We start from the raw sequence: 20,016 nt of genomic DNA on the forward strand, positions 1-20,016 counted from the left end.
GACTAATTTAGTCTAGGAACAAAAATACAACTACCTAACAAGTACTACAATAATAAAAATTGGTCGTTTATGTTAGTCATTTTAATTGTTCCACTTCAACAATCTAAAATTATAAGTGATAGGGGATTCAAAGGTTGTTATCGATTTGCTAAAAGGTTATACTTCCTTAAAGATTTATTTCTTGGATCAACAAATTATTAGAGTTATGGAGCTTATTATAATATTCGGGGTTATATCATTTGATAACATTCACAGGGAATTAAATTTGAAGCATTTGTCAAGTGTGCATGCACATGACATCCTTGTGAACCATCAACTTAAACAACGACATCACACTTCTACACATCATTTAGAAACATTGACGGACAAATACAACAAGGCCAACATCCAACAAAAGCCCATGTAATGAAGAATAAACTATAATAAATATTTGACCATAATATATATATATATATATATATATATATATATATATATATATATATATATATATATATATATATATATATATATATATATATATATATTTATGCTAACCTTACCATAATTCTAAACTCGTTATGTTATAATACTTGAGTATGGTGTCATGGAACCATAGTTGAGTAATATAACATAATGAGTTTAGATTTATGGTAAAGTTAGCATTATATATATATATAGATATAGTAAAATATATGTTACAAAAACACTAATAAACACACATGGAATCCTCAATCCTTAGTTTTAAATATTAAGAAACCCATGCAAATTATGCTCAAATCCACCAAACAAAATATAATGCGGTAATATGAATGAAAAATGAAATATATTAGAAAATCATCAAATCCACTTTGACCCTCACACATAGCACTAAGCATCATAACTGTTCCAAATCATCTACAATACTAACTAGTGGAAGAAAAGTTGAGAAATAAAAATAATAATAATTACAAAACCAAGCAAAATCCATCTAATGGTAAACCACAATGGTGATGATTGCAACATCAACCACAAAAAGTCACAAAATAAGAAAGATCGATCCACTTATAGATTTCAATAGGGAGCCTCACAACATCATCTCGCCAATGTCAAACCTCCATAAAGTTTTGATTTCTAAGGAGTAAGAGCTAAGTATTTGGTGGAAATATAATTAAATTCAAATTACATTTCAATAAAAAATCAATTTTTTCATTGCATTTTTTTATAATTAATCATTCTAAAAAGTGACTTTGAAGCTCCTATATGCTCCCTCTACCCCAATTTTTGAATAGCAACGTTGGTCATTTAGCCTTTGGCTTTGATGAGAATGAAATCAAACTTCAGTTAAATATCATCAACATATCATAATTGATCCTTGAACCATGGGGTTTCCAATCGTAGATATCGTGCCCAGGAACTCAAGTTTTCCGAGATCAAGATGATGAAGATCCCAATGCTACAATGAAGATTTACTTCCTAGATTCAAAATACTAAGGTGATTCCCTCCTACGAACACAACCACATTTTCTTGGTGGGAGATTCAACATTTTAGAGTTTCAAATTCTATTTCGACTGTCATTTTTGCATTGCAGAACAAGTATCCATCCATATTTTGTCCTACCTGACCCTAAGGCAAAGCTTATCAGCCCAAATGATTACTACATTTGCTAGATTTTGATCTAGTGTCTTTATTTTGAATGTGATGGAAATTTGCATGTAGGGTCACTTCTTGTTTTTTTGATGAATTCTGCGTGAGGTTACAAGAGGATTTTATTTAATGTTCAAGTTAATTTGGGAGATGTTTGGAAGGAAAGTGCCCATATATGATGTACGTTTAAATACCCAACTGTTATTATATCAATGATTGGATTTCACTTGCATAGAATATGATGGATTCAATCTATTCTTGGTAATGGATTTCAATGGAGTTGCTATGTGATCGTCTTGATTGTCGCTAGAGTAGGGTTGTGAAATGGAGCAGTATGGAAAATTGGTGGTGTTGAAGAGTGGAATGGGTCTAGTTATGGCATGGATAGACAAACCTTCAAGTCACTCAATCTACTCAGCCTTATATTGTGAATGTTGGAAGGGAGCGGTGGATGTTGTAGGTGATAATGAGCACTTGTATAGGTCATTTCCTTCGAATGTCGATGGATCAGTGAGTCGTCGATGGGTCATCATTCAATGATTCAATGACCAATACTTCTAGTATCAAGCATATTTCTACTTCTGCTCCTCTTCCTGCCTCCTCCCCTTCATCCTCATCACTTATAAGGTTTCAAGGGAAGGGTGCATTGTTTTATGCTAGTATATTGCAATTGAGGAATACTTTTGGAGATGCACTTGGTTTCTATGAAACTAGTTTGGAAATAGAGCCTACCAATATCGAGGCTAGCATTGAAAAATGAATTTGTCTCCAAATACAAAGTCTCATTCCAAGGGAATTTGAATGCTTTGCAAAAACTATTGTGCTCAATCCCCAGAATGCGTGTGCTCTCACGCACTGTGGAGTTTTGTACAAGGATGATGCACCAGAGGTTTGTTTCTCCCAACTAACACTGTTTGATTTTTTTTCTTTTTCTTGTGTACTATTTTTTTTGTTACTTATTTTTTCGAGCTTCTATATAGTAGTAGGTGTTTTATAATTGATTTTGAAACTGAATGCATTTCAGAATGTATCTTAAAGAGATCAATTCTTGGTTTTTTAGCTAAAAAATGTCAGTGTACACCCAGGCACTAGTTTAGAAGTTAGTTTTAAATTATGAAGGTGAGCCAACAAATCTGACAATTGGTCCATAGTTTTATATTATTACAACTAGATTGGCAAATTTTCAAATCTTATAAGACTAGTAATTTGTTACTTTGGTCTACAAGCAAATGGAGTTTCAATCCTAAAGTATGTGACTGAAAGAATAAGTAAATTATATCAAGGAATTACATCTAAATATAACCCTTGCTTTTGCTCGGCAGGCCATAACACTAACCAAACTATGGTGGAAGTTTCATAATTGGATATTCTGGTAGAGAATGTTATTTTGGAAGTAGAAAAACTTGGGCAAGAGGTTCAAAATGTGACTATGGAAGTGCTTGAGAAAGTGATAGAAGAGCTTGGAAAATACAAAGACAAGCTCGAGGAAATGGAGGTTAGTTTATAAGTTGGGATCTCATTAGAACCTGATAATAAATCTCTTGCAATGGATAAAGATGATAATAATTTGCAGAGTTGTATGCTCCTTCCAAATGTTGATGGGCCTTCTGTTGAAAATAGTGATCTTGTTTAGTCTATAAAATTTCCTTCTGTTTCCAATGAGGGGGATGATAAACTGGAGAAGGTTGAGACTGAATCTGGAGATTTAGAAGCCAAGTCTATGTCTCAAATTAGAAATACTTTCACATTTGAGATTGGATAAATAATTTCACCACTAGAGAGGGTATTTACGGCTCAATTGATTTCACCCAGTCTGGTGAGATAGATAAAAAATTTGGATGCTAGAAACTCTTTCAAACTAGCCATCCAAGAAAAGTGATTCAGGTTTACTTCCATTTATGATATGAAGTTTATTTTTATTATGTTAAAAGAATGGAATTCTTCATGTAGAACAAGTTTTACAAATGAATCTTATGTTCATTACAATGTCATTTGGAATTATTGAATATGTTGTGGTGATCGAAGCTGGATTCCTTTCTTTTTTCTAAAAGTTTTTTATTATTTAATTTCTCGGGTCTTATTCATTTTGACTTCATTGTTTGGACTGGGTTGGAGTGGGTCCTTTCTTTATCTTTGCAGACTTACAAATTGGATGCTTATTGAAAATATCTTATTGTTATTGGATTTTGCTGCATAGAACAAGGCTTCTACAACATGTCTAACTGGGAAAGATGAAGCTGAAGCATGTAAAAAACACGCAAATGATAATGTTAATTTTGCAGTGCCTGATGCAATTTCAATACTCCTAAAGGGCAGTTATGTCTTTGTTGAAGCCAAAGCTAAAAATATACCCAGTGGAGAGAAAATAAGTCATGCAAATACTGTTACAAATTCAGACAACAAATTTACAAATCATGACAAAAATGTGGTGATAGTGAGGTGGTAAGTTTATGTACTATGGCCATGATCTGCAGTGCATCAGTTAGGCTAGGGAGCCATTCCTCGAAAATTGAGGCTAGATAGGAACAAAAGCCTTCTAGTACAGATCTTCTTGATATTGGCCCACAATTTACATCATCATGTACCATGCAACTATCATCATTAACATATTTTAATGCAACAGTAGTACCAACATCAATGTTGTTTCAACAACTTTTCACAGATTCACAACAAGTACAATTGCATGCATAGATTCTTGTGTACTAGTCACTTATGTGAGTTATCCCTGTTGTGTTTATTCTACCTCAAAACCCACAATTGTTCTTAATTGGGATCTGCATTATAACTAGCAATGCATGATGTGTTTTGGAAGTCAAGGGTAATTACCATATGAGGCATTAATGATAAAAACAATTTCTAATATAGCGGGAGGTCTGTGACCATGTTCTATGTTGAATTTGTTATCTAGGTGGGATGATCATTGCTGACATAATATTTATTTTTTATTTATTTCTTGTCTCTCCAATATATTTAAGATGAATAGTTTGTTTGTGTGCTAATATTGTGTGTCAACATCTCAAAATGGTTCCTTTGTATCGGATGAAAGAAGGAGTATGTGGGAGAATGCTTGGTATATTGTTGCATATCATATTCATGGGAATGGGTTCTCTAGTACCTCAGACACACCTATTCACACCCCTTTCTCAAGCACAACATCAATAGTATCCAGCAAAATTGTTGAAGACACAGAGATTACAACTCCTGCATTAGTTGATGCCCCTGATGCAAGGAATCTTGTTTTAGGAATGAGATCAGAAGACTTGGTAATGTGAAGGAGCCATTTATTTTTTACTAGAGTGACCAGGACTTCTAAATTAGGGATGGGTGGGAGCAAGAATACCCCTCGATCAATTATGAGTCCACTTCCCCCACCCACATTGTCACCACCAGTGTGGAGTACTTCAGTGAATTAAGGGATGCATGGGTCCACCATTTAGAGGAGTCTACATCTTGAAACCCATCAAATGACCATAGTAAGGCATCTTTATCAATATGCACAAATTGGACACTACCTACTCTAGAGGTGCTACCCCTTAGATGCCTCACATACCTTTCCCTAGGCCATGGGTGGTCCCTCCTCAAGGACCGCCACCAGATTCTGGCTTATAGATTTGTAGTTTTGCAGTTCCAGAAAGGGACTCAGGATGCACTTAATAACCGAAGGTATTACGTATCACCTTATGTGCCATATATGCCAATGACATCTGTGGTTCCTCATTTCCTAAGTATGGTTGGGGCTACCAAGTGTGGTAGTTGGTAGACAATCCAATAAGGAGCATAAACCTAGAAAGAGGAAAATTAAAAGTGTTTTAGAAGAAATTGTTCAAACTGGTGGCTTGCAAGTGACATCTAGTGTTCCTAAACACCCAACTAAACCCACATCAATATCTTTCCTTGGGTCATTAATGATTTTCTCAACTACTTCAAATGCTCTCATTGCATAAGGTACATGCATCCTGAGTAAACCTTTTGTTTCTCATTACCAGGTAATAAGTAGAGGAGAAACTGGACAAAGAATTATGTTTTCAGTGGAAACAACAAATTGTATAGAAAAGGTGAAATTGAATGTTGAAGACATTGCTTCTATTGCAGCTACTGTGGTTAGGCACAACAAGGGAATTTAGAGTTAGATAGTGTAATTTCTCGGTTACATTTCCCTCTTAAATTAAACATTGTAAATATGCTGAGTTGGGGACATGGGTTCTAGGGATGAGGAATACTTTGTGTGGGGGAAAATGGAAAACAAGGGGCAGGTGGCATCATAGGGATTGGCTTGCAAGACTTGGCAAGAACAGATAAGTAAGTCAGCAATGACAAGGCTAACACACACAAAAATATCAAATAAGATGGACAACTAGGAAGGATTAGATTGGCTTGCTTGTTTTGTGTTAGGCTAGAAACCAAGAGAAAGGGGAAAATATTTTTTTCTTACATAGAAGGAGCAGGGGTGTTGAAAAGGAGAAGAGAATAGCACAAAAGAGGAGTGTGGAGAGGGGTTTGGTTTCCTCTATTGAAAAAAATTCCAGGAAAGGAAGGAACAAGGAGAATGTTTCATTTCCTTCTGCATAACTCAAGGCCTGTAAATTCACTGAAGGGTGGAGGGAATCAATCCCTCGGAGTCCCTACACCAACCACCTATTTTCAATTTAATCCTTGAGAAATTTCTCCCCCAAGCCCTGGAATCTAGCTTAGGGGTTATTGGGTTGTAAGAGAAACAGAATTCCGATGTAGGGCAGTCTGCGTATGTGTGGAGAAGTCTAGTCCCTAACTTAGTTTGTGTACCTGGTTTAGAGATAATTATTTCCACCATTTTTTATTTTAAGTTATATCTCCTGAAAACATCATTATAAGAATAATCACATTTACATTATACTGCGTTGTTGGGAATTTAATTGTTTCCATTTTCATCCTTATTATTTAGTGCATATCTTGATAGGAGGCTATAGGGTGGTACAAGTGATGGGTTTTTCTATTATACATGAGGTCAAAATTATTCATGTGTATAAATTTATAATAGGTTGTATGTAGGTTATGTTATGTCTACATACACTGTTCCTAAAGGGTATGAGTAGAAAACCACACCTCTAACCGACGTATATATTCACCTTTTCCCACCACTGATAATTAAAAAAAAAAAACAAAAGGGTAATATGCAAAAGATGCCCTATTTCTCATCGAGGAGTTGTAAAAACTTATTAAAATATTACTACAACAATGCCGCTGGAAAAACTGATTAAAATATTACTACAACAATGTCGCTGGAAAAACTGCATTCATTGTCGATGAAGGATGAAAAATATCTATCACTCCTTAAGGTTGAGTGACTGACTTGTCAAGGGACATTGGGTTCCTGTCAGATAAGCGAGTCAAATACTCTCATTAGTTTGATCTACAACTTCAACCTTGGAATTGGTACACTTCAATCCTGTAGGTGGTGTTAATTTTAGCTTGACATGTTCTTTGCTTAGGATAAGTACTTCAACGTTCCATACTATCCCATTTATCAATCCATTTTATTTCCATTAGAAATCACATGAATCATTATCACATCAGTAGTAACTGAAGAAAGGACATAAATGATCAATGCAGAAGACAAGCCAAGATAAGAGAACACAAGTATATGGCTCAAGCCAGGGAAAGCCCCCAAGGTGGGGGAACCATTGATCAATTGTTCTTATTATTAATGTCAAATATTCAATAGAGAGAGAGTACAATAATTCAAATTCAAAATGACATGGCAATTTGAAGATCTAGTATCGCTTCCCTTAGACAAGTAGATGGCCCAATCAAAACTGCAATTTCAGCACTTTGTCAACAAAAGACAAATTGTGCCCTATCTAATGGTCAATGATGGTCATGTAATCAATAAAACAGTCCCTCTTAAGCTCATAATTCTTTAGTAAACTGAATCTTGGTTAGGGCTTATTAGATCACTGTAATAACTCCTTTTCTCAACTCCAGAATTCCTTCAAGCAATTTGAATCATCCTTCTAGAGTCTATACTAATTCTAGCCCTCAAACATGCCTCAAGACCCTTCTTCTTCCATAAGACAAGGTTTGCAGCTTGCCTGGGTTGTTACTTACCTTTTCGGCCCCTTGTCCAAGCACTATTAGGCTTGTGGCCTTCCTGATGAAGCCTCCTAGTGCTACAGCCTACCTGAAGAAGAGAGATCCCACACAAAATAGTCCCAACACACATTCTGAACTACCCTGAAGTCTATAACTACCTTCTTGTAGGATCTCGCCTACAAAATAGGATAAACACTGCCAAGAACATGCATCAAATTAACCTAGACTTTCTCCTAACAGCCTCAACCTCCTGCCTAAGGAACTCGGCCCATCAAACAACCCAAAACAACCTTGCCCTTCCTCATTCGGTGGAGACATCTTCTTTCTTTGACTATTTCAGAGAGGAGAAAATAAGAGATGTCTATGTATCAAATGAGGTTGGAGGTCACTTCCATTTATAGGAGATGGAGAGGGGTTCAACTTGGTTAATTAACCCCAAACTAACCTTGTTAAATTACACATATGTCAGCTTGAATCCAAAAACATATATCTCCTTATCCAAATTTGGGGATCTTTAGGTCAATTTTGGTCCTCTTGAAAATAGGAATTCAATGACATGATTATCTTATTCAAATAATATTCCCAAAGTGAAATTTGGCCCTAGTTTCCAATTTTAACACCGTCTCAATTAGTGAGAATTCCACCTTCCAATCCATCCATCATCATGCCATCCTATCATCATGAACTATCTCTGTAGACTTTCTCAACTCTGTTGAACATTGATATAGATAATGAAGAAGAATTGATCGAGAGTGAGTCACAAGACCTTGCCACTTTCCATTGACAAAATTCAATCCACATAACCAGGGGTAGAACCCTAATCGGTCTTGTTCCTAGATCAAGTTTTTGAACACAATTCATCCTAGTCATAAGGATTACGATAGTACACAATACGTCCAACTACAACGCTATGGTCCCTGTCCACTTTTCCCAACTCATTGGCCAGGTGAGAGGTACTTCCCATGAGTCCTGGACTACATGGGTAGGATGTATGTTGGGGCATCTACATGAGAAGGTGTGCTAGTCACCGTGCCTATATTCCATAAGAGAAGGTGAACCACTCATCCTATGAATATCTCATCAGTCGTAGGGGAATGTGAACCACTCACCCTATACATGTGTCAGTGCCTATATTCTCACTAGGGAAGGTGAACCAATCACCCTGTACATAATGAGCAAATAGGGGAAGGTGAACCACTCACCCTAAAGTTGTACATAGCTCTAAGAAGTAACCCAGACCCCTAGGAGCTCCCAGAGCTCAATGTTCAACCAAGGCCCTCATAGTAGGGTCTTTCCACGACTCCCAACCTCTCTTTGAAGGAAGGTAAACTTGACCTTACCAAGAGGCTTTGAGGGGATGCTCATAACCTGCACATCCATCTTGCAATGTTGGAGCTTGATTTCTCCCCATTGTACCATATCCAAAATAAGGTGGTACCTAATACCAATATGCTAGGAAAGGTCATGGAACACGAGATTCACTGAAAGGAAAATCCCACTCTGCAACAATGGTTTCCAGTATGTGCTCAAATGGCTCACTGAAGAGCTTCCTCAACCAAATGGCTTCATAATAAGCCATGCTTACTACTTTATACATTCAGCCTCAATGGTGCTCCTAGAGTAACAAAATTTAGTCTTTGATTTAGTCACGAAATAAAGGTGGTCCCCAAGAGATATGGCACTTAGATGTGCTCTTTCCATTTACCACACTTATAGTCCAACAATTCTCAACAGTGTATTTCAAATCATAATTAATATTAATGAGAAACTATCCAATATATGAGTCTTAACCATAAATTGTCTCAGTGTCTTAGTATTATGGGCCATCGCATACACCAGTGTCCTCACAAGTTGTCTATAACCATATTAGCAACATCTCCATCTTATTAGACCTTTAAGCTTAGACACAAAGTTAGGTCTCTAATCTTGATTTTAAAATTCAACTCCCTCTTACATTGGTAAATGAGAGGATCATCATTTGTTGGGAAGAAATCATCAATAGTTGCATCCAAACATCATAGCTCCCTCTGAATATCGGGAAAGTAACTTTGACCAAAACATAACCATCGAGCTATCTGTAACTTGATATTAATCCTTTGGACCATGTACCAAATTCATATAATCATAGTCATGTGGCTTCTCAAGTAACAAAGATTTATGATGTTAGAGTTGGCCTGGTCAGTCCTCCGTCAGAGATCAAAACTCTTTATGCATTTCATTTTTAGGTGTCCTGCTCCATTCACTCAACTGCATTCAGCTAGGGGCATGCCATAATCTGACGAAGAAGGTCATGCTAGTCATTTCCCATCATGTCTGGTTCCTGCTGGCTTGGGTCTTTTGTAAATAATCACTAGAGTCCATGACAGTCAAGGTCTGGTCCTTTAATGGACAAAAGTCATTTTTGGTCATTAGGTCTAGGGATTGATCAATTTGATCTTCAAATATGTCCAGTAAAGCCATGCAGGCCAGAGTGATGCTCTTGCAAAGTAATGATCCGCAGAGTTTCATCATCATATTGATAAAATTCGACGATTCTTCAAAACTCTGTTTTGAATAAAAGTCAAACAATGCTATTGGTGACAAAATTTTCAAAAAAGGGTCGACAATGGATTTCTTCATGTGCAGTCATGGTTTCCGCGGCCAAATGCTCTATCATGCAATCCCTGCAAAAAGTGTCAAAATTTTTCGTTTGAGCCCAAAATTTAGAGAAAAAGTGAAAATCAGGGTTATATTAAAGTTAGTGAAAAGGTGTTAAACAGGACATTAAAAAAGTGGGTTTTTTGAAAAAGTAAATTTAAATCATGTCCTCCAAGTCTTATACATAAGCGTCCATCACAAAACAAACTCATTGTGCAATCAAGGCATTAGGAGAATGTTGCAAGGTCGTGAGGTGAGCAATTGAGCAATTTGGAGCAATTGGAGGGAGTTTCAGGGTGCACGGCACACACAGGCAGGAGCGCGACGCACACACCGGGCGCGGCGCACACAGAGCCCGCTCGCAGTGTTAAACCATAACCAGCGCGACGCACTGGGATTTGCGCGTGACGCACAGGGACAAAACGCCCAGAACTTTACCAAATCACCTCAAATCTTTTGTGGAGCTCATCTATTTGCAAGGTAGGCTCGAAACATAACTTGTGCATCAAATTTTTATGGGTGATATAATGGTTTTTATGCCTGTAATTAAATGCAAAAAAATTTCATAAAGCAAACACAAGAAGACATCAAAGAAAAACTATTCTGCTAGGGTTTGTGCCACAGTGTTGTTGCTGCCAAGGTTATTTTTCCTACCCTACCCCTGTTCCTTATTCCCCTATTGTATTCTTCCTACTATCACTACCCTAGACACTACCAAACTCCTTATTCCCTTACCCCTCCTCCTATCACTCAATACAAACCCTAAAACCCTACCTTGCCAAAAAACCAAACCCTACCCTATCAAAATACCCCAAAGACCCCTACATATCCCTAAACGAAATTCTCCTATAACCCCTATTCCCATTATATTATCCCCCCCCTAATACTCCCTTGTTTCATTGTCCCCTTGGTGGCAGATTATCAAAACAACATAGCTTTCATCATCATCAAAGGCGCAACCTAAATTCAGTTTATAAAACAACAGTCATGGCATCCGAGGTTTCATCAGAGTATGAGGTGGAGACCCTTAGTGATACAGCTTCAGGAGAACAGGATCCTAGGAGACATCACAAGAGTGGCAAACATGTTAGGGATGAGCCAAACACCCTCACTGAATTGCAGGCATGCCCTCTTGCTATGTCATGTTTCCAACACCTAGCATGTTTTGAATTTTGTCAAAGGGTGGCTAATGTTAGAGTTCATCATGAGTTGGCCCGTCTTTTTGTGCTTCACCTACATGGAGGTCAGTCTATCTTGGCCGGGGTCCCCTTCACATTAACACCCAAAACTATCTCAGTGGCAACAGGCATACCAAATGTTGGAGAACAGTGGCATGAGAAGAAGAAGGTGGATAGGCAACACTATGAGCCTTACATTAAGGCCAGACTCTTGAGTCAGCTCACAAGAGTCTTTCCATTCAGATATTTGAAAGATGAGTATGCTCCACTCATGAAATTGATCATGAAGTACTTCAGTTGTGAGGTATGAGTGCAAAGACTCGGATAAAGAGCTTGAAGGCAAAATTGAGCAAAGCAACAAAAGAGGCAAAAGAGGCAAAAGAGAAAGATCGGCTTCGAATCTTGGCTGAAGCTCCCTTGCCACAGCATAGAACTTCATAGAGGACCCCCAGCCCAAATTTCAAGAAATTTGGGGAAATTTTGGTCACATGACAAATTTTTGGGCAAAACACAGGTTTTTTCTCCCAGTGGCGCGGCGCTAAAAATCTAGAGCTCTAAATGAGGAATGGTTTACATTTTTGGATTCAGCATGGAAAATCACGACTACTGGTGCCCGTACAAGAAATTTTGGCAAGATCTGAGTCTCCAGGAGGTCAAAAACACCCAAAAAATGGCATCTCTGCCCCTTTTTTGGCACACAGGAAGCAGTCTTGGGAGAATGAAGATTTGGAGGGGCAAATGAGCACCAAATTCAGAAATTCCAGTTGGGTTAGAAAGTAGACAGGACAAGATTTCCAACAAGCCCACTTGGGCACATTTTGAACACCTGCAAGTGCCCCAAAACAGGCCCCAAAGTAGTGCGGCACACAGAGAAAATGGCACGACACATAGAGGAAAAATTGCCAAATTTGCTTCCGTTTCGTGAAATTTCGATTCCCGACTTCTCCAAGTGGGCCCGATCATCTACACTTCGGTTTTTTCACACCTAAGGCAGCATTTAAAGTATTTTATCTCCTGATTGGCTTCTATCCAAGTGGCGAAGGAAGGAAAACGGTCACACAAGCCATTTGTCATGTTTGTAACGCTGCACCTGTAGCTGATGGTTGTCTCTTCATCTCCATTTTGTAATGATTCGAGTAACTCCCCAACCCTTGGGCCTTCTATCTCTTCATGGCACATTCTATATATTGTATGTAAACCATTTGCAAAGGGTTGGTTGGCTTGTAACTTCTGGGAGACTGTGGGAAAGAAACTCTGCTTCTTCATTGTATATTTTTGACAGAGAATTAATGAAAGGCAGCGGCTCTGTTTCATGAGATTAATGTGGTTGTGAGTGTAGCAAATGTGTCTCTTATGTTTTCATATGTATTTCGTTATGTTTCATAATTCAATTCATGTTCATTTCCAGTGAAATTTTCTGAGTGAGATTAGGTAGAATTCAATTTTATTGCTCTGCCTGTGGGAAAATTTCATGTTCAGTGTTCTTCTTCTGTTGAAAAGGATTCATGTTCCTATGCCCTTTTCACACTCCTCAGCAATCTCTCCATTTCGCGTTATTCCAAACTAAATTGCTACACTTTCTGCCTGCCTTGCCTCACGAAGTAATCTGTGCCTTTGTATTAAATTCTCTGTTCTTTGCTGACCGTTGGTCCCATACCATCCCAGAAGCTCGATCATTCATAAAAATTGTTTCTCGTATCCATATTCACTTACTAGCCTAAGATAAATATTTCACTGTAAGTCATCTCAGACCATTTCAATTATCCATTCACTGAGCGTGACTCGGAGAGAGCCCTCTCCTGTTCTGGTAGGGCTAGCTACCAGACTGAGCATGGTTTGTGGTTACCCTGAATTTTGCCTTCCTTCAGCCTAGGGCAAATTTAGGTGCTAACATAGTGGCGACTCCACTGGGGAAGAAAATGGTTTGCTTGAAGATTGTTTTGCCCCAGTACATATCTCAAGTTCAGAGCTGATTGTTGATGGTGAACAACGATCAGACATAAGAAGATGGCTGAAATCATTCACCTGGTGACTCCTTTCACTGAAGAATCCAACAATCGGTGCTTCATGGTGACTCCACTGCAGAGAGGTCAATAGCTTTGAGATTTTCAAGATGGATCAGGTTGCAAGAAGATACGCTCCCATGAGCCGAGATCACATTCCAGGCTTTCCAAATAAGATTCCGAAAGTAGATTGGTCAAGGAATTTGCCTACGTTTAAAGATGATGGTAAGAAGGACGCTGCTTTACATCTAGTTCGATTTCACATGCATATTCGCAAGTTGAAGGTTGATTTTCCTGAAGATTGCTTAATGAAGATATTCATGGCCACTCTAGAAGGTGAAGCCCAATCTTGGTATGAAAGTTTGCCGCCTGCTTGTATTTACTGTCTAAAGGATTTTCATGCCCTGTTCATTGAAAGATATAAAGACTCTTATCCATCATTAAATCTAGTTCATGACTGTTGCAAACATGCTTCTACTTTTATTGAAAGCCTTGAAAAATACTATGAGGATGATAATTTTATGGATGATGAAATCATGGAAGCGTTGTATGAGAATCCATTTCAGCAACATGAAGAGAAACTAGAGGATTCCCATCAAGATGCTCAGGAAACTTTGCAGCAGAATCAAGATCTTTGTACGGTGGAAAATGAAGGAGTTTTGCATCTTGACAGTCAACATGAATTACACGAAATAGATCAGCAGGTTGAAGAGTTCCATATGGTTGAAAGTGATGAAAGAAAAATTGTCGTTTCAGATCTGTCCATAGAAGAAGACAGCATGCAGAGAAATCAAGTTTCAAATTCAGAATGTGATAATGTTAAGACAGCCATTTCAGATGTAGATTCAGATTGTGATGACCAAGAAAACCTTGTACTAAGTCCCATGAAAGAGAACTCTGCTGCTGAAATCATCTGGGATGAAGAAGACAGAGTTTTGGATCCAAATGTTCTCATGTCATCAGAACACAGTCTTCATGAAGATGTAATCCAGTCAGCTCATGAACAGCAAGATGAGATCTTTGCTCAAACAAGTGAAAAATCTCCTTTGGATGAATTTATGGTAGGTGATATAAATGATTGTGTTGGGTTTCAAGAATCATTTGAAGTTTCTTTTCTCATGATTGATGGATGCAAAGACAATCTGCCTGTCACATCATATGAAGATTATCTACAATGTATTTAGACTTCAGCAGACCAGACCATTTAGGATTCCATTTCAGATTCTTCTTCCTATGTTTCATGTTTTGAAATGTTCTTTGAAGAGGAAATCTGCTCACCTATTTGTTCAGAATTTTTTGAAGACCAGGAGCATACTCTTATTTATGAAGAAAGATCAGCATCACAAGAAAAAGACACCTTGTTCCTTCAGCAAAGGGAAAGACCTTATGTTCTTCATGATCCAATGACAGATTTGTTGCAGACAATAGTGAAGGTCATTATTGCAGTATTCAGTGACAAAGGAGATCATGGTCAATTATGTTTTTTGGAGGCCCAGTTACCAGTATCTGTTGTTGACCACAAGTCTGATTAGGAGAATCAATCAAGGAGGCATCTACTTGATTGGCTACATTGGAAGACACATTACACATGATTGTACATATTGCATTAGTACGCAGGTGGCTGTCATCATGATTTGAAACCCTCGAATCTTGATGGATTGCTGCCATTGAATAAGTTTTGTCAGTTCTTGTTTTAGTTAATTCAGTCATGAGTCATTTCCTTTTGCATTGAGTCGGTTTTTTCAGTCATGTTAGTTTTCATTGAGTCAGTTTCAGTCAAGTTTCAGTCAATAAATGAGTCGAATTCTTGTGTTGTTTGTCGAAATAATGACTCCATAGCCCAATGGACGAAGGCACTGTCTAGCTCCTCCAGAGATATGCTGTTCTTGGCACCTCCAAGGAGCTACCATCCCCCATTGGAGCCAATGTTAGAGTTGGTCTGGTCAGTCCTCCGTCAGAGATCAAAACTCTTTATGCATTTCATTTTTAGGTGTCCCGCTCCATTCACTCAGCTGCATTCCGCTAGGGGCATGCCATAATCTGACGGAGAAGGTCATGCTAGTCATTTCCCATCATGTCTGGTTCCTGCTGGCTTGGGTCTTTTGTAAATAATCACTAAAGTCCATGACAGTCAAGGTCTGGTCCTTTAATGGACAAAAGTCATTTTTGGTCATTAGGTCTAGGGATTGATCAATTTGATCTTTAAATATGTCCAGTAAAGCCATATAGGCTAGAGTGATGCTCTTGCAAAGTAATGATCCGCAGAGTTTCATCATCATGTTGATAAAATTCGACGGTTCTTCAAAACTCTGTTTTGAATAAAAGTCAAATAGTGCTATTGGTGACAAAATTTTCAAAAAAGGGTCGACAATGGATTTCTTCAGGTGCAATCATGGTTTCTGCGGCCAAATGCTCTGTCATGAAATCCCTGCAAAAAGTGTCGAAAATTTCATCGTTTGAGCCCAAAATTCAGAGAAAAAGTGAAAATCATGGTTATATTAAAGTCAGTGAAAAGGTGTTAAACAGGACATTAGAAAAGTGGGTTTTTTGAAAAAGTAAATTTAAATCATGTCCTCCAAGTCTTATACATAAGTGTCCATCACAAAAAAAACTCATTGTGCAATTAAGGCATTGGGAGAACGTTGCAAGGTAGTGAGGTGAGCAATTGAGCGATCTAGAGCAATTGGAGGGAGTTTCATGGGGCACAGCGCACACAGGCAGGAGCGCGGCGCACACAGAGCCCGCCCGCAGTGTTAAATCACAGAGCGCGGCGCACTGGGCTTTGCGCGCGACGCACAGGGACAAAATGCCCAGAACTTTACCAAATCACCTCAAATCTTTTGTGGAGCTCATCTATTTGCAAGGTAGGCTCGAAACATAACTTGTGCATCAAATTTTTATGGGTGATATAAGGGTTTTTATGCTTGTAATTAAATGCAAAAAATTTTCATAAAGCAAACACAAGAAGACATCAAAGAAAAAATATTCTTCTAGGGTTTGTGCCACAGTGTTGTTGCTGCCAAGGTTATTTTTCCTACCCTACCCCTATTCCTTATTCCCCTATTGTATTCTTCCTACTATCACTACCCTAGACACTACCAAACTCCTTATTCCCTTACCCCTCCTCCTATCACTCAATACAAACCCTAAAACCCTACCTTGCCAAGAAACCAAACCCTACCCTATCAAAATACCCCAAAGCCCCCTACATATCCCTAAACAAAATTCTCTATAACCCCTATTCCCATTATATTCCCCCCCCCCTAATACTCCCTTGTTTCATTGTCCCCTTGGTGGCAGATTATCAAAACAACATAGCTTTCATCATCATCAAAGGGGCAGCCTAAATTCAGTTTATAAAACAGCAGTCATGGCATCCGAGGTTTCATCAGAGTATGAGGTGGAGACCCATAGTGATACAGCTTCAGGAGAACAGGCTCCCAGGAGACATCACAAGAGTGGCAAACATGTTAGGGATGAGCCAAACACCCTCACTGAATTGCAGGCATGCCCTCTTGCTATGTCATGTTTCCAGCACCTAGCATGTTTTGAATTTTGTCAAAGGGTGGCTAATGTTAGAGTTCATCATGAGTTGGCCCGTCTTTTTGTGCTTCACCTACATGGAGGTTAGTCTATCTTGGTCGGGATCCCCTTCACATTAACACCCAAAACTATCTCAGTCGCAATAGGCATACCAAATGTTGGAGAACAGTGGCATAAGAAGAAGAAGGTGGATAGGCAACACTATGAGCCTTACATTAAAGCCAGATTCTTGATTCAGCTCACAAGAGTCTTTCCATTCAGATATTTGAAAGATGAGTATGCTCCACTCATGAAATTGATCATGAAGTACTTCAGTTGTGAGGTATGAGTGCAAAGGCCCGGATAAAGAGCTTGAAGGCAAAATTGAGCAAAGCAACAAAAGAGGCAAAAGAGGCAAAAGAGAAAGATCGGCTTCGAATCTTGGTTGAAGCTCCCTTGGCACAGCATAGCACTTCATAGAGGACCCCCAGCCCAAATTTCAAGAAATTTGGGGAAATTTTGGTCACATGACAAATTTTTGGGCAAAACACAGGTGTTTTCGCACGACGCTAAAAATCTAGAGCTCCAAATGAGGAATGGTTTGCATTTTTGGATTCAGACTACTAGTGCGCGAACAAGAAATTTGGGCAAGATCTGATTCTCCAAGAGGTCAAAAACACCCAAAAAATGGCCTCTCTGCCCCTTTTTTGGCACACAGGAAGCAGTCTTGGGAGAATGAATATTTGGAGGGGCAAATGAGCACCAAATTCAGAAATTCCAGTTGGGTTAGAAAGTAGACAGGATAGGATTTCCAACAAGCCCACTTGGGGACATTTTGGGAACCTGCAAGTGCCCCAAAATAGGCCCCAAAGTAGCACGGAGCACAGAGAAAATGGCGCAGTGCACAGAGGAAAAATTGCCAAATTTGCTTCCGTTTCGCGAAATTTCGATTCGTGACTTCTCCAAGTGGGCCCGCTCATCTACACTTCGGTTTTTTGGCACCTAAGGCGGAATTTAAAGTATTTTCTCTCCTGATTGGCTTCTATCCAAGTGGTGAAGGAAGGCAAACGGTCACCCAAGCCATTTGTCATGTTTGTAACGCTACAACTGTAGCTGATGGTTGGCTCTTCATCTCCATTTTGTAATGATTCGAGTAACTCCCCAAACCTTGGGCCTTCTATCTCTTCATGGCACATTCTATATATTGTATGTAAACCATTTGCAAAGGGTTGGTTGGCTTGTAACTTCTGGGAGACTGTGGGAAAGAAACTCTGCTTCTTCACTATATATTTTTGACAGAGAATTAATGAAAGGCATCGGCTCTGTTTCATGAGATTCATGTGGTTGTGAGTGTAGCAAATGTGTCTCTTATGTTTTCATATGTATTTCATTATGTTTCATAATTCAATTCATGTTCATTTCCAGTGAAATTTTCTGAGTGAGATTAGGTAGAATTCAATTTTATTGCTCTGCCTGTGGGAAAATTTCATGTTCAGTGTTCTTCTTCTATTGAAAAGGATTCATGTTCCTATGCCCTTTTCACACTCCTCAGAAATCTCTCCGTTCCGTGTTATTCCAAACTAAATTGCTACACTTTCCGCCTGCCTTGCCTCACGAAGTAATCTGTGCCTTTGTATTAAATTCTCTGTTCTTTGCTGACCGTTGGTCCCATACCATCCCAGAAGCTCGGTCATTCATAAAAATTGTTTCTTGTATCCATATTCACTTACTAGCCTAAGATAAATATTTCACTGTAAGTCATCTCAGACCGTTTTGATTATCCATTCACTGAGCGTGACTTGGAGAGAGCCCTCTCCTGTTTTGGTAGGGCTAGCTACCAGACTGAGCGTGGTTTGTGGTTACTTTGAATTTTGCCTTCCTTCAGCCTAGGGCAGATTTAGGTGCTAACATATGAAATCATCATTAGAGAATTATCACCTATCATTTCTTGTTGGCATTATGATTCAAGTGTTGTCCTTGATGGCAACTCACTCAGAGGATGGTACAGGTGCTCAGAGGTTGGTACAGGTGATGGCAACTTAATCAGAAGACAGATCTCAGTACAGCATGCCAAGGAAGCTCATACACGCCGTTTCGTTAAGCCCAAGTCGCGTGTACACGCTAGTTCGATTCATAAAAAGCGCGTGTATGTGGAAAGGTTCCTTTGGTCCATGGTGGTTAGTCCTTGGAAGTTGTGCCTATGATTTCGGACCATTGTGTCTCGACGGGCGTGTCGATCCCTAGTTTTGAAGTTGATGGTATTGTGTTACTATGGTTTTGGCTCTTGGTATTGAGCTAGGCCTAAGACTATATAAGGAGAAGAAGATCATTAGGCAAAATTATCTTTTCGACAAGGCTTGAATATCTAAGAGAGAAAGAGATCTGATATGCAGGTTCTGGGTTGCTTGATCTAAGCCAAGGAGAGATCACATCGGTTGATGGAAGACTAGATCTAAGGATAGATCGGGATCTAATGGTTTGAAATGCACTATCATGATATGGTTGATTATGCGTATGTCTAGATCTGCATATTGTCGCAAGGTTACGTTCTGGGTCTAACTAATGTCTGGTACAGCTGCAAATTGAGAAAGTTTATTTTTAGATCTGTACGCAGGTTGGCTTCGGTAAAAGCGCGTGTATACGCGGGTTTTGCTCATTAAAGTAGCGTATATCTTTTGAAGCTTGATTTTGGGTTTACAGTGGGGTCTGACTGTTATTGCAGAGTTCTGTAGTCTGCTCTGTGTTCTGGTAACTGGTGATTGACAGGGTTCAGTGGTTCAGTGATTCAAAGTTTGGTTGTTTTATGCTTCAATGATCTGTTGTGGAAATTGAATGAATTGTGGTCTTCAGATTGTAATGTTGTGCTTCAGGAATATCCAAGTCTGAAAATGTATGAAAAGTGATACCTGAAAGAAGGAAGATTGTAGGTCAGCACCTACGTACTAGTATCTTGGCTAGTACAAGAGCAAAGGGGGTTGGAGCTCCCTTCCAAGGAAGTTTG

General features: G+C 38.8%; 1 pseudogene; it reads left to right on the forward strand.

Annotated features, from left to right (window-relative positions):
* Positions 1–3,035: 3,035 nt before the first annotated feature.
* LOC149222896 (putative methyltransferase PMT21) overlaps positions 3,036–20,016 on the forward strand; it is a 28,988-nt pseudogene continuing 12,007 nt past the window's right edge.

This window comes from Pinus tabuliformis, chromosome Q (assembly GCF_031772625.1).
Source record: "Pinus tabuliformis cultivar Carrire ecotype Pingquan chromosome Q, CPIR1, whole genome shotgun sequence".
Lineage (NCBI taxonomy): Eukaryota > Viridiplantae > Streptophyta > Pinopsida > Pinales > Pinaceae > Pinus > Pinus tabuliformis.